This window comes from Stigmatopora nigra, chromosome 5, assembly GCF_051989575.1.
Source record: "Stigmatopora nigra isolate UIUO_SnigA chromosome 5, RoL_Snig_1.1, whole genome shotgun sequence".
NCBI classification, from domain to species: domain Eukaryota; kingdom Metazoa; phylum Chordata; class Actinopteri; order Syngnathiformes; family Syngnathidae; genus Stigmatopora; species Stigmatopora nigra.
In genome coordinates this window covers 9,758,535-9,773,589 of record NC_135512.1, presented here as the reverse complement: position 1 = coordinate 9,773,589, position 15,055 = coordinate 9,758,535, and the positions used below count along the sequence as shown (strand labels likewise).

The 15,055-nt window shown below is 34.3% G+C and overlaps 1 protein-coding gene across 7 annotated transcripts in view; it reads left to right on the top strand.

Moving 5' to 3' along the window:
* mfsd8l1 (major facilitator superfamily domain containing 8-like 1) overlaps positions 1 to 15,055 on the top strand; it is a 74,372-nt gene that overhangs the window by 22,069 nt on the left and 37,248 nt on the right. For 5 of the 7 annotated variants that reach the window (XR_013326401.1, XR_013326400.1, XR_013326399.1 and 2 more), the window contains exon 13: positions 8,144 to 8,374. The gene's annotated coding sequence lies outside the window, so the exon portion shown is untranslated. Of the gene's footprint in view, positions 1 to 8,143; positions 10,855 to 14,678; positions 15,034 to 15,055 lie in introns of those variants that run through there. The other 2 variants (XR_013326403.1, XR_013326402.1) reach the window with 2 other exon arrangements.

Genomic DNA, 15,055 nt, shown 5'->3' with positions numbered 1-15,055 from the left:
AACAGATGGTGCCTTATCATTGGCTACGATCGACTGTGAGCACACATTCCTAGACAGGAGAGTAATGCATTTTATGATGTTCACTTGGTGTCACTCTTACACACAAACTTACTATCTATATGTCTGTCGATTATTTCATTCGTTATCAGCAGCGAAATCATCAAAGTAAGAATAATGGGAGTCTTTCAACGACAAAACTGTTGCACACAAGTGGATACTCTCACACTTCCGTGCCCACTTCAAGGGTTTCGTATCATATTTCCTCACTTTGCTGTCATTTTTAGCACCTTTACTTATTTTTCACAGCAATGTCAATTTCATCAGAGGCACATGATTAAACTCTGTCACTCAGAGTTTATAAATACCTGAAATTGTTGGTTGAGAGCCGATATAAGACAGGGCCGGAGGTGGATAGAGAACACTTGGAGTGATGGCTCAAGAGTTCATAAAAGCTCCTGTTGTGACCCACGAGAGAAAAAGATAGAGTTTGGGGGAGGACTGGAGGTAGGCCAAGTGCATTATGGGTGAGGAGTTCATACCATAAAGCTGTGAGGGAGTTTTTATGCACCCTGGCTGCACTCTATAGTCATTGCCTAGCCAGCCTGATGCTTTATACATTGCAGAAGTTATAGATTGCTTGAGAAATCAGGTGTTAAATTCCAATGAAAGATGGTAATACTTAGCCTGATACATTGCAGAAGATATAGATTGCTTAAGAAATCAAGTATTAAATTCCAATGAAAGATGGTAATACCTAATGAAATGTTATGAGCTTGAGGGTCAATTTTTATATAGCAGCTAAATATTTACCTGTGAGTTTCTGTGCAAAGCAAGGGGGCATTTTAGACTCTTAGCTCTTGGTAATTTTGTTGATAGACGCAAACTTGCATTTTGGAATGAGGGCAGGATTTACTGGTAAAAGGCATAAACCCGGCTTACTCTGTGGCACCCATAAGAAGGTTTCATTACAGTCTCTTAAGCAATGACACATTGGAGTATTGTTGTGAAATGTTGCTCTACGTATAAAGACGTGCAAGCAAAAGAAATGCATGCATTTTGCTAAGGTGATTAGAACAATCAAATAGGCATTTGAAAACTACCTTCTTCTTTCCTTCACTCGTGTAAAGGCCCATTTTCAGAAGGAATTGTATAGTATCTTGTTTTTCGAAAAAATAATTTCAGAAAAAGATGTTACTTGGATGGAAGAAATATTACTCCGAAAATGTATCTTCGGGCATTTAATAATGCCATCATATTGCGATGCATATTTTACAAAGGCTTTTAGACCCAACACCATCAAAAAGTACATGCTGGATTTTAAACTTTGTACAGAAAGTTGTCCAGAAGGCCTTTTTTCTTTTTTTGGCTTGAAGACAAGGCTGCCATGAATTCCAATTTAGAATCTGGACTCGTCAGCCTACTACATACCTTTCCACTATCCATCAATCCATCTCAGATTAATTCAGGCCCAGAGGAGCGGGCGATGTTCCAAACGGATGTGTTTAAGCATTCCTGAACTTTCTGATTAAACTGCTTCAACTTTTTAGAATTTAGGTAAGAAGAAAAAAATATATATAACAACAAAAAAGTAAACACAACATTGAAAATTAAATATTTCCTCTTAGTAATTTATTCATGTGACTTTAAATTGTAAGACATTTTCAATTCATTGCATTTTTTTTAAATATAATATGCAAATGTAATTGGAGTTCGGGCTTGTAATTATACTTAAAAATTCATGGCTACTCAAATATCAAATATTTCAACCATGCTATACTTTGAGAATTTATTCAAATATTGCATATAAACCATAAGGCAGTATGCATTTTGAACCAGTTTTCTATTCCACCCAAAAATTCTTGTTCCCACACAATAGATTAAGTTTGAAAAATGATTAACCAATCCAATATATCACCAATATTAAGATGCTAAAAAAAAGACACGGCCTTGCGGATGTTTCTTTATGACTTGACTTGGTGCAGCTGAAAATGACCATAATTATTCTAAACTGTCTTAAAAACAGTTTGGAGCTGAACCAGTTTCATAATAGGAACCGTAATAGTATTCACTTGAAGTCAGGTTAAAGTATTTGGAAAAAGAAAACTGAAATGCATGTTTTTTATTTTTATTTAACTTTTCTTGCATGCTTAGAGCAGGCAAGTACTATTTGTGGCGTTTGTGGCGACAGCAGTGAGAACAAAAAATATTAAGGTCTCACTAACACTAGGGTTTAATTTATCTAATATATTTTTCCAAGCACATTGTGGATTATCTTCCAATTCATTACATTGAAAGGTCTTGATCATTCAGCCAACAACAAGGTTAATTTGTAGCATAAGTAGCATAATATGTTCTAATAGCAAATAGTATATATTTGCACCATTGTAAAATTTAACTGACTCCATATCCATTTTATCTGGATAAAGGGCGTTCAAAAAGAGATCTGTCCTTAAACACAACACAACAAAACGAATACCTATATGTATATACATATATGTATGTGTATATGTATGTGAATATATATATATATATATATATATATATATATATATATATATATATATATATATATATATATATATATATATATATATATATATATATATATATATATATATATATATATATTTATATACACACACACATACATATGCATATATATACATAATTTTCCTGCCGTCCTTTTCATATATATATATATATATATATATATATATATATATATATGAAAAAGACGGCAGGAAAATGATGTATATATATATGAGGCAGCACACACAATAATAAGAGCTTTCATTCATGTGTTTTGTCCGTTGCTCTTTCTCCCTCCTTGAAATGGAGAAATCCGCTCCCTGACTGCTTTCCAGCCCACCTCTTCCTCCTCATCATTCTCATCATTTTCCTGCCGTCTTTTTCATCTTGCTGCACCGTGATTGATTGTTTGGCTGTTATGCCTGCTGAGACTGCGCTTTCCCAAACCATTTCAAATAGTTATTATAATTCATACAGTATCCATGCTATGCTTTGTAACTGTTGCACCATAGTTGCCGTTCCAGTCAGAAAGGCTCATGGGAAATGACACTAAGTCAAAGCTATTTTAAAAACAAAAGATTCAGCGTTCGGGAGAGAACATTATGAGCTTAAGCCAAAGCCCCATGTGGTTTAGCTTCTCTTACACATCTGGAAAGATTTTAAAACAAGAAAGTACTTTCAGGTAATGCAACACATCTTCTGACAGCCAAAATGCAATTACATTTGACATAATATTAATAGTGAATGTTGGATGATCATCTTAACAGAAAAGCACAAGGTTAATTTTTCTGACACCATTTAGGAATAATTTCACATTTGAGGAAATATTCATTCACTTTCCTGCCAAAGGTTTCCGAGCATGGCTGTCATGTTTCAATATCATGGCAAGAGAGAGAGAACTTGGGAGACTAAGTAAAAGTGGCGTATGTTTTATTGACTAAAGACGTGTTTTTCTAGATACAGTGAGAATTGGGTGGATCTTGGAAAATGTATGTTTCTAAATACTAGTTTTCTGACCCTTAGTTATAGGCACTTTATTTTAAATTATATATATATATATATATATATATATATATATATATATATATATATATATATATATATATATATATATATATATATATATATATATATATATATATATATATATATATATATATATATATATATATATATATATATATATATATATATATATATATATATATATATATATATATATATATATATATATATATATCTATATCTATATCTATATCTATATCTATATCTATATCTATATCTATATCTATATCTATATATATATATATATATATATATATATATATATATATATATATATATATATATATATATATATATATATATATATATATATATATATATATATATTTTTTTTTTTCAAACCCATCATAATGAATACATTTTATTTTATTTATTTGTCTCAAATTGGGATACAATATAGTATTTCTTTATTGAGCCACTCCTCCTTACTGTATTAAGATTGCTGTTAACCACAGACTATATACCATCTCATTCTAAGGTAGTCATGCTATCTATAGTACTTATCTGTAATGGAAACATCACATGAAAAACAAAGCTAAATGTAGTTTTGCAGCGTAAAGATTCTATAAGGTAATTCTACACTACACATGTCATACATGTTGACACATTGACTGATGTCAGAACCAAAACGAGCTTGTTTTGATATCCAATCCTCAGTACTCGCCCACTGAGAGACAAAGTCTACCAAAAGTTGGTCAATGACCGAAGTCCCTCATTGGTTACTATAAAGAGTACACAGCCAATAGGACAATTTGTCTCAAATGCATTGTGAATGAATATACCAATGATTAGTACTTGGGCATGGGGTTTGCATGCATAGGCACAAACATCCAACACACACACTCAAGGATCACCTGTCTGGAGACAGAGTGGATTATGGGGAATTAAAGTGGGGCACTGTGTGACGTGGCTCTAAAACTTGGGGTCCTGTTGTTGTTGGCGTTTGATTTGATCCTCTGCCAAAAACCTCTATCACACCCTTTGGAAAGTCGAACTGGTCACTACGGCCATTAGAATACAGCTGAGATATAACTGATAAGCACATACGCATGCACATGCATGGCTCCCAATCTCAGCAGGACAGTAAGTGTGTATTCTATTCAACAGTAGCAACTGTAACAATGATGAGGCTTAAGGGTTGAACAGAACTGCCCCTGTAGAATGACATTTGAGACGGCTGTTCATGCAGTGCAACAATTTAACGGACTGAGAGCTTAATCGTGTAATTCTAGTCAACATTAGCCTGCAGCTGTTACAATTAAGATTGAGTGAGGCCTGTGCATAAAATGCCAATTTGTCTCTAAATGTTAAGCAAAATCGTATTCATGAATCATACTGCGGTGGGGGAATGAGTTGGAAAAAAATGAATTAGCATTCTTGTAATCTTAAACATATTGCTTTCAGTTTACTGAAATATGTTTTCTATCTTCTAAGTTATTTTACATCACGGGCACTACAAAATGGTCCTGAAAGGCCCTGGTTTTTGGTTCAACAATTCCAGCTCAACCAAGGAGGTTTCTGCTGAAGCAGTCCGTTCTCAAAGATATTCAAATAAGAGAAGAAGCTGGCTGACCAAATCCAGCATGAATGGCCAAACTGTATTAGGATTGATTTAGAATAGATTGTCACCCCAAGCCCCTTTTATCTTCTTTTGATCTTTCCCTTAAACAGGATTTGAAGGGATATGTTAACTTGGAAACACAACCACTTTATCTAGCAATAATTGAAAGACCAAACCTTGACAAGAACAGTATGTGTGTAATGTATTTTCTGAACCGCTTTATCCTCATTAGAGGGGGGTGCTGGAGCCATCCCAGCTGTCTCTGAGCCAGAGGCGGGGCACAAGTAGACAAAGGACAACCATGCACACTCACACCCATAATTAGTGGCAATTTAGAGTGTCCAATCAGCCTACCATGCATGTTTTTGGAATGTGGGAGGAAACCGGAGTACTCGGTGGAAACCCACACAGGCCAGGGTAGAACACGCAAACTCCACACAGTTGGACATGACCTGGATTTGAACCCATTTCAAACTAAATAATGCTACAGTAGTGATTTTTTTTGTAAATAATGGAGAACGATACAGTTGGTTAACCAGTAAGTTGCTGTTCAGTTGTATTTACATAATTAAACCCAGAGAAATATTGATTATGGCAGAAGGTGCCTTTCAAGCCTATTAAGTAAAACCTTAGCTGCATAATATTAAGAAAGTGACAATAGGAAATATATGCACTTTGCAAAGGCTAAAATTGTGCTTGTATTTTGTTGTGCAGCCTGCTTCCTTTGTCTGGTTGTCTTTAATTTTGTAGACAGCAAGTCTACATGCAAAAGTAAAGATAGTTATCACCTCTTACACTCCCTGCCAGTTGTCAAGCCCCATTTTCATGCACATTGCCTGAGGGATTCGATAAAATCCTACGCAGTGTTTGGTAAATATGTAAAAACGTGCACAGTGGGAATGACAATGTGTCATTTCACTGGCGAACTTGACTTAATGAAAACCCGTCCTCCTTTTTCCTGGTGTCATGACAGTATTGTAAGATTGCCAGAAGACAATATTTCACCATCCTATCATTGGAATTTACAACATTCTGCATTATGAAGTCTCTCAATAGAAGCAGAAATAATAACCTCGCAGGCTGATGAATTCCTTGAACTGTAACAAGATTGAAACAAAGCAGAATGTCTTGGCTTTTAGCGTTTTTTTTTTATTCTTGAAACTAGGCAGGAAATTAAAAGGTGTCCAATATTTTTTATGTTATTGATTGCAAAAAGTTTTTAAAAAGTTGACTGATAGTCCTTCAGCCATATTGAGAAATACTCTGTGTACGTAGCAACTATAGTTTTGTTTTCTCTCCAAAATCATGTGTGTGTGATTTAATAATAATAATTAGTTTTCTAGACAAAGTGTTACATGAAAGCACATTGCCCAAAATATTTTTTAATGTATTGAATGTCAACTTTGTAGCCTTGGATGTAAAAGTTATGAAAAGGCAAATGGTGTTTAGGTACAGAGCATCATGGATATTGATGCACTCTTTTGTTGTTTTTTTAAACTGTCTTCATCACTTGATCACAAATTACCTCAGCAGCTGTAATAATACTAGACTGCCTGGATTATGGTAGCTTTATGAGCTGGTTCCTGTAGTGAAAAGGATGGGTTACAGTGTGCTTTCTACCTAAGCCAAAACTGACTGTTTGATGGCCACAATGATTAATGTTACTCTTTAATATTGACTAAACAGAAACAGTGTTGCATAAAAGGATTTTGTGCAATCTAAAGATGAAATAACTTGTTACACACTGCAGTAGTTCTAGAGAAATATTTTGCTTTCATTTTTTTTCATCGCAAATAATACTGCTTTTTATTGCGATGCAATTTTTCCTTCCTCCTAATCGACCATCTAGCACCACATCATTTTAGCCTGAGACTTAGTCAAGAAGACACTAGGTGCTCCTTGAGCCATGTAGTTAAATGGCCCAGGAATAAAGAGGATGGTTTTATTTATGAACATCTACGACTGAATTACCCTAGAAACATTTCATGGAAGCAGTAAGAAAAGAGGGCCAATAAACCTGGAGAGAGACATTTGTCTCTTGAGCTTAACATGGAGAGGAACAACACCTTACATCTTTCATCCCAAGCACTCTATTTTAGACTTTGTGGGTGATTGTGTTATCTTTAAGTGTCTTGTTTTTTAAAAGGATAGAGTAGCCTTTATGTTGCATAGGTCTTCAGTTTCACATCATGCAGGTTTGCTCCTACGATCCTACATTGGTTCTGTTTTATTACTGGATTTCTACTTACTTTAAAAAGTATGAACAGGTTCCAAAAACAATTGTAACTCTTTCTCAGTGATATTGATGGGGACAGACATCCACTTAGGTGCAGGCAACCTGCAGCTCCAGAACCGCATGTGGCTCTTTTTCCTATTGTTTGGTCCCAATTCAACACATAAAATCTGTGGTGCGCACCTTTTGTGGTGGTGTGCATTCAAACAAAAGAATGCTTGTGTGCCTGGTAAATGTTGCTGACCATTTCTGGAATCAGAAATGTACACAGAAGGCTTCCATAACCACAGGCATTATGGGAAACATTGTTTGGTACGCATCACAGCTCCGAGATCTTTTACTTCCGTATTTTACTGTGTTAATGCGGCCAGACTGTTTTGTCCAATTAATTACTGAGAGGGGCTAGCAGGGATCGTTTTTTTTTTGTCAGGCAGTTAATTTGGGCGATTGGAATGATGCCATCTTAAAAATTATATATATATATATTTTTTTTCTTGCAAAAACAAGTTACTCTTTACCAAAAAAAATAAATCTACTAAACAAAAATATCTCAAAAGACCCACCAGAAACTGCGATGAAGAAAATGTATTGTTCCAATTGGATGACCATATTCGCTTGACCCTAGTCAATAAAACTCTCAAGCACTGCATACTTTTATTGATTTCATAATACTGCTTTTGTTTGAGCTATAAACATATAGGTCATGCACTGTTGTGGTAATAAATTCTATTAAATCTTTGCTTCTCCCTTCTAAGGGTGATATAAACAGAGACCCGGATCTGGAGCAAATAACAGGAAAAGGATGGAAAACAAACCTCTCATGACAGAATACATTGGTCCCATTTTGGGGGGGAACCATGCAACTCTTTTACTGGCTGTCAGAACCCTCTCCCTGGCAGAAAACAGAGATGAAAAGAGTGAAAGGGAGAAAGAGAGAAAGGGATGTCTGAGCAGTCACAGAGGGTCATCCAGAAACCCTCTACAAAGTAAGTGAAAAAGAAACAAGATCAGTGAAGTGAACTGTACATTTGAGTATTTTAAAATGTATTCAAGGAGGGTCGTGTTGCCTTTAAGTGCACATATGTTTTAGGAGATTTATCACTTGTGTATCAATCAGGAAAATCATTCACAGAGCCCATTTTTTCCCCTGCAAAATCAGATTTTTGGCTTTTGATGTCGTATCAGAGTCATCACAATTGATGAATGCAGTAGTAGACAAATATATCAGGAATAAACCTGTCTGGTACAATAGTTCACTTGATTCATCTAGACTACATGACTGTTAGTCATGACCCACAATGGGTTGGCATGACAACACAAAACCAGTAGGCTTTAGTCTATGCTGTATTTATGTAGTTTAAAAAAAATCTTTTGGAATTTTACCAACATAAAAATGTTATCTGTGTGTGTGTGCGCACATTTTCCATTAAAATCATCTGATAAAGTTCGAGAGGTGATCTTGGGAGAAAATCCCGAGTCTGAGACAAGAGCAAGATTTTTGCAAGTTGAGACCAAGACAGTAAGGTTCTCGAAACCGATCTCAAGTGTGACAACGGTACTCCCTTGATCTCTTTGAGTAACACTTGATTGTTATCCTCATACTTGCTGTAAAATCTGTCATCCATCTTGGTTAGATTGAGCTTTGATCTGGGCTTTTTTATATACCCTCGAAAATGGTCCAGGTGTAAGATCTGTGGATTAAAATATTTGAGATGATTAATATAGTGCATCTTCTATTCAATAATTCTGAACTCATTCTATTAATACAGTATATACTAAAGTAGATCTCCATTTCTCAATAACTTTACATTTTTCCGTCAACTGTCCTTTCTACTTGTTGTGAACAGAGTAGCTTAGTAGTTAAAGTATAGTCTGTATAATCATTCGTCCAATGCTGTTTTCTAAAAGTGGATGTTATGATTTATAGCGTGGCTAAATTACAAATGCAATTTTTTATTCCAATTAATATTTAGTGTTCTTTGGGTTGATATAGAACTTTCAAAAGAAATATTTTATACTGTATCTAATGCCCAACATCATTGTACTATACATATTCGGTGAAAATCTAGAATTAATTTAATAGTGTTTTGGAAATCAGGCCCATTGACATGACAAGTCATATTGTATCCCTTATGAATTCTCTAGTCTGCTGTGTGGAAATGTCCACAGTTAATGAAATTGAGGTGTGACTGATATGCAATCTCTTCTACTCTCTAATACATAAGAACGGATCAACTTGACATTTGATGGACATTATTGATGGGGACAAATGATTTATAGTTTATGAAATTATTTTTGATGACGTCTACCTCTCTGTCTAGTTAACTTGTGTTATTTTTGGCACTGAAAGTCTTGCTTTCCAGCCAGCTGGAGCCAAGAACCTGAAAATATTTTGCTAATTCAGTCTGCTGGACACACACACACACACTTGCAGAGCTGGCACATTTGGTCCCAGGCACACAAACGAAAACACACACACACACACTCATACAACAAGCATCCCATTCAAATCAGCCGCGGATTGCTGAACGCAAAGCTGTCACTTGTGAGGAACCTCATGAAACAGGCGGACAGACAGCCTGTGTAAATTTCCCAGGCTTCCACTGGTTAAGTGGAAGTTGATGCCAAGCAGGGCTGTTCCTGACTTCCCTGAATCCCAAGACAACTTCTGTGAGTAAGCACACTCTTCTTACCTGGCCACAATGAGCCCCTAATATTACATTCAATTTTTACACTGTAATGTAAACTGTATTCGGTGGCCACTTCAAATATATTTTATAAACTTTATATACAGCCATCAATAAATTCACACTACTTCTTAATTGTGGATGAGACTCTAAATCAGGAGTGGGCCTGGGGGCCACATTGACTTTAAAAATTTGACAAATGGGCCGGATCAGCACAATATACGATACATACAAAAAACTAAAAAAAAGTTATATTCAAAGATATTTTTTAGAACTTTCTGAAGGCCAATAAAAACTGGGCAATGGGCCGCAGTTGGCCCTCATGTCGTAGTTTAGACACCCCAGCTTTAAACTATAATCACATTACTGTACAGCGCTAAACTGCTGGTTTTCTTATGTGAGCTGTAAGACACCGGTTTAATTATTTGAAAGATTTTAATAATGATTAAAATAACAAGAATGTTTTAAAATTACATCTGAAGCCCTTATTACTTAGACTGTTTTTTTCAGATTGAAATCTATGCTCAGGGGATTTGTGTACATACATATATATACTCTGTTTCCATACACCTGCAATGTAATCTCTCGAAAATGGTTTCCATATGCAGATGTTTGTGTTCCAAATCCATCTTTCCTCTTGATAAATCTAGTCTAGATCTAATCTAGGAGTTTTATTTGCATAATTTAACAATTTAATAGACATTTTATGAATGCACACCATGCAATATCTATATGATTTTAAGGTGAACTGAATACAAATAAATGTTTTTTGGAACTTTTATATGTACAATTTATATTATAAGTTTTAATAAGAGGCAATGTGAGCAAAAAAATATCAAAAGATTTGAAAAAATTCTATAGTGATTTAAAGAAAAATATTAGTACACACATATATCACTTTACGTGATATAAGTGTATGTGGACGTACTACACTGAACGTGTAGAATATTTGCAACCATTCATTAAAATACAAGCAAGCCAGATAGTGACAGCTGCCCTTATCTGCATTCATAAGAAAAACACTTCTGCCCATTCCACAACCCAGCCAACATTCACTCGAGAACTCACAATGAACCCTGTGTATCTTAATTAGTCTGTTGTTTTCATGGCAGTCCAATCATGCATTTTTTTTTGTGAATTTCTTCAAACCATCACTTGAGGAAAACTAAATTATTTATCCCTCCCCTCTCACTACTTTTTTTTAAAGTTGTCCTCTATTTTGTGCTGACATATATACATTCAGACATACAAACCTCATCTTGCTATCAAGAATTACAATCTGCTTTTCAGCACAAAGAAAAAGGTACAATACAATTGCATTCATAACTTCTATTTATCTATTTGTGTTCTTTTTTATTTAACAACGACAACAATACATGCACACTTGTATATAAATATACAAATGCACTTGTATTTAAATATACGAAGGCAAAAAGCACAATAGAATTCTACGTAAAAGCACAATAGAATTCTACGTAATAAAACACATTTTTGCCCTTGTAATCTCACAATTCACCATTTGGTAATAAAAAAATGAATAATCCTTGATATGTTTTGAACACGTGGCTAGAGGCATAGCTTTGTCTCCAAGTTTGAATGGAGCTCGAGGTAAGTGCACTAACTGACAAGCTTCCAAAAATGTGGAAGATGGGTATATGCTGAAACAAGAAAGGTGTCAACCTCTCAAAAAGTGTGCTTAACATCCATGGATGACAGGCAGGCATGCAGCAACCTCAAAGAGAGCTCATGAGTGGAGCACTTTAGATTCAACCGTTAAGGCAAAAAGGATGCTTTTGTTTCACTAATTATATACCAGCATGACTGATTTCCGCTTCTCTTTGATGTACAGAATTTCAACTGTTAAATCATATAGTACAAAAAGTGGAATAAAGGTCGTTATTGATGACATTCAAGATTAAACTGATTTCATGAAAGTCTGAGAAAGTCGAGCTTTTCTTGGGAAGCCAGAAAGCTCAGGTCACTCATAATAATGGGCACTTCACAGAAGTTCATACATTGTAAAAGAAAAAAAAAAGATGTTTCATGGTTGCAGTATCTATCACAATCCACGACTTTGTTAAATGAAGCTGGGGGATGATGAAGTTGGGGTAACATTACAATTCAATCTTTGATTCTTCAGATTTGTGCCAAATGGGGGCGCTGCAAGCTTTCCAACAGCATTGAAAACAAAGAACATGATTACAGAAATTACATACTATGAAGTTGGCCTTTTAATCCTTTATATATATATATATATATATATATATATATATATATATATATATATATATATATATATATATATATATATATATATATATATATATATATATATATATATATATATATATATATATATATATATATATATATATATATATATATATATATATATATATATATATATATATATATATGCATAGGAGAACAAGAATATTAAAGTGTATTTGATTAAATTCAATAGAAATGTAGCTCAATCATTTATTACATTTTTATCATTCAGACTAATGACCATGTGCAGTCAGTTAAATTCTTAATCCAGCCCACACTGTAATATTAATAAGACATTTGACACATCCTATCAATTAGTGATGTTAATACTAACATTATAAAATGATAGCTTTTGATCAGTTATCGGCCAAATTAATGTTATGTAGATGAAATGTATAAGGTGTACTTGTTTTTTATTAATGGACAGCATACCTGATGTTGGTCAGTTTTCGCTGCTATGGACTTTAAATTCCTATATAACCCGGAATAATTTTTTCTTATGAGAATGAAAACATATAAATCGTAGTGTATAAGAAATATCATCCACTAGAGTTCATGCATTAGACATCTTGCAACATTTTAATCCATGTTTTAATGAATAATTTGAATATACCATTATAGTATTTTTAATGATGGAATATCCATGAATTAAAGCACATTCCGATTTTTTTTTAATTCTTACTTTTAATTCCAAAGCATTAGTTTAAAAGAGACCAGGCTACAACTAAGCTGAAATTCTTCTCGTGTTACAATTCCTCCTGGTCACAAGATCTTTATCACAAATCTTCCGCTTTTTGCCCATGTCATCACCTCCACTACCCATTTTGCCTCTAGTGCTCACAGTCAGCAAAAGACCTATTAACCCCATGCAATGCTCTATATTGTTGTTAAATAATTGAAGATTTCTCTTGCCACAGTGAAAAGGAAACTAAATAATGAATAAGATAGGTGGTCTTTAGAGGTGGAATAGCCATGTGAATTATTTAGGCAGCAAATTGCAAGGAGAAGACACTTGTTGCATTTAAAAAAAGAAAAAAAAACTCCCAATCTTAAGGCATTAAAGTCGCAGATCCTCGCCTGGGAAACAAAGTGGAAATGTTTGATCATTTGACATTACAGAGACTTGCAATAGTTCAAACTGCATACAATTATTTTAAGCAGTGTCACGGCCCTTCGTTCCTTATGCAGAGTTCCATATGCTGTTGCAAAAACATCATTTCAAAGGATATATATAATTCATTTAAGTGATATGAAAGGATCATATGTGTCCATTCCTGTCATTAAATTTTGTCAAAAAGCGGCTGCTATCACATATGGGAAAATGTGTCATGTGGTTGTGTGATGCAGCAGTAAGTCTTCTGTCCAAGGTCACAGCACCGCTAAGAGCACACCTGGCAACATATACATGTGTATTTCCCACAGTAGAAAACCAATGGCACACCCATATAAACCAATGTATGAGTGTGCTCAAAAGACAGATGGTGACAATGAATTAGCTTGCACATCGGGGTTGGAAGGATGCAAGAGAAAAGGCAATAAAATATAGGAGAGAGGTGGTGCCTTTTTTTTAACACATGCATGTGTTTGGGATCAGGTTGGATTAATTACACAAGCTGAGAGGCAAGACTGGATGTAGTTTCTAATATGATACAGTAAAAGAACAAGGTTTACAAAGTTTGAAGGTTTACCAGATATATGAAGAGTGCTGCTTTATATTTGTGTGTTTTCTTATATATGAAGAGTGCTGCTTTATATTTGCGTGTTTTCTAATATATGAAGAGTGCTGCTTTATATTTGCGTGTTTTCCAATATATGGAGAATGCTGCTTTATATTTGCGTGTTTTCCAATATATGAGTTATCTGCTGCTGGCTCATAAGAGATGATGAAAGATAACAAGAATGTAAATTTATATTGTCCACCTTTGTGTCCTATGACTTCAGCTGTTGGCAACATAAGGTCTGAGTAAACACAAAAATGTATTTGGCGACGAGCAAGTTTTCGTGTGACATATTGGTCTGACACTGTATTGCAGAAATTTCAAGCTCTTTGTTCACAAAACAAAGCAAAAAATAGTTGAATATTATATATATATTTATATATATATATATATATATATATATATATATATATATATATATATATATATATATATATATATATATATATATATATATATATATAAATATATATATATAAAAATGTTAAAATAGAATTCTTAATTTAACTTAGATCATTATAATGTCTGCTGTCACTGAGAATCTATAGAGTTAACCAGTGGACTACTTTTTACTGTCACATAGAAGTAGAGCATTTTTCCCCCTGCAATATCAGCCTGAGCATCTTCAAGCAAATCTAAATCAGGAAGCACTTTAGCAGAGTTTTCGGAGCTGTGGGTGACATCGACAGAGGCCAAGTGCAAGTGGAACTAGATCAGCACCTTGAGGCACTCCTTTGCCACCTAGTGCTTTGGCAGGTCAGGCATCTCAGATGTCGCAGGACAATTTAATGGACAAAGTTAAATTTTTTATGAAGTCAAGTTACCAAGCTGTACGCTTTTTAAATGACACATACAGGACAAAAACAATATAAGATTAAAACAAGGCCAGTGATATTCAATAGGTTTTGAGTGGCTACTTTTGATTCTATAAAAATAGGATAGGAGAAAATGATAATTTTGTCAATTCATATTTTTTTAAAGTGACAACTAA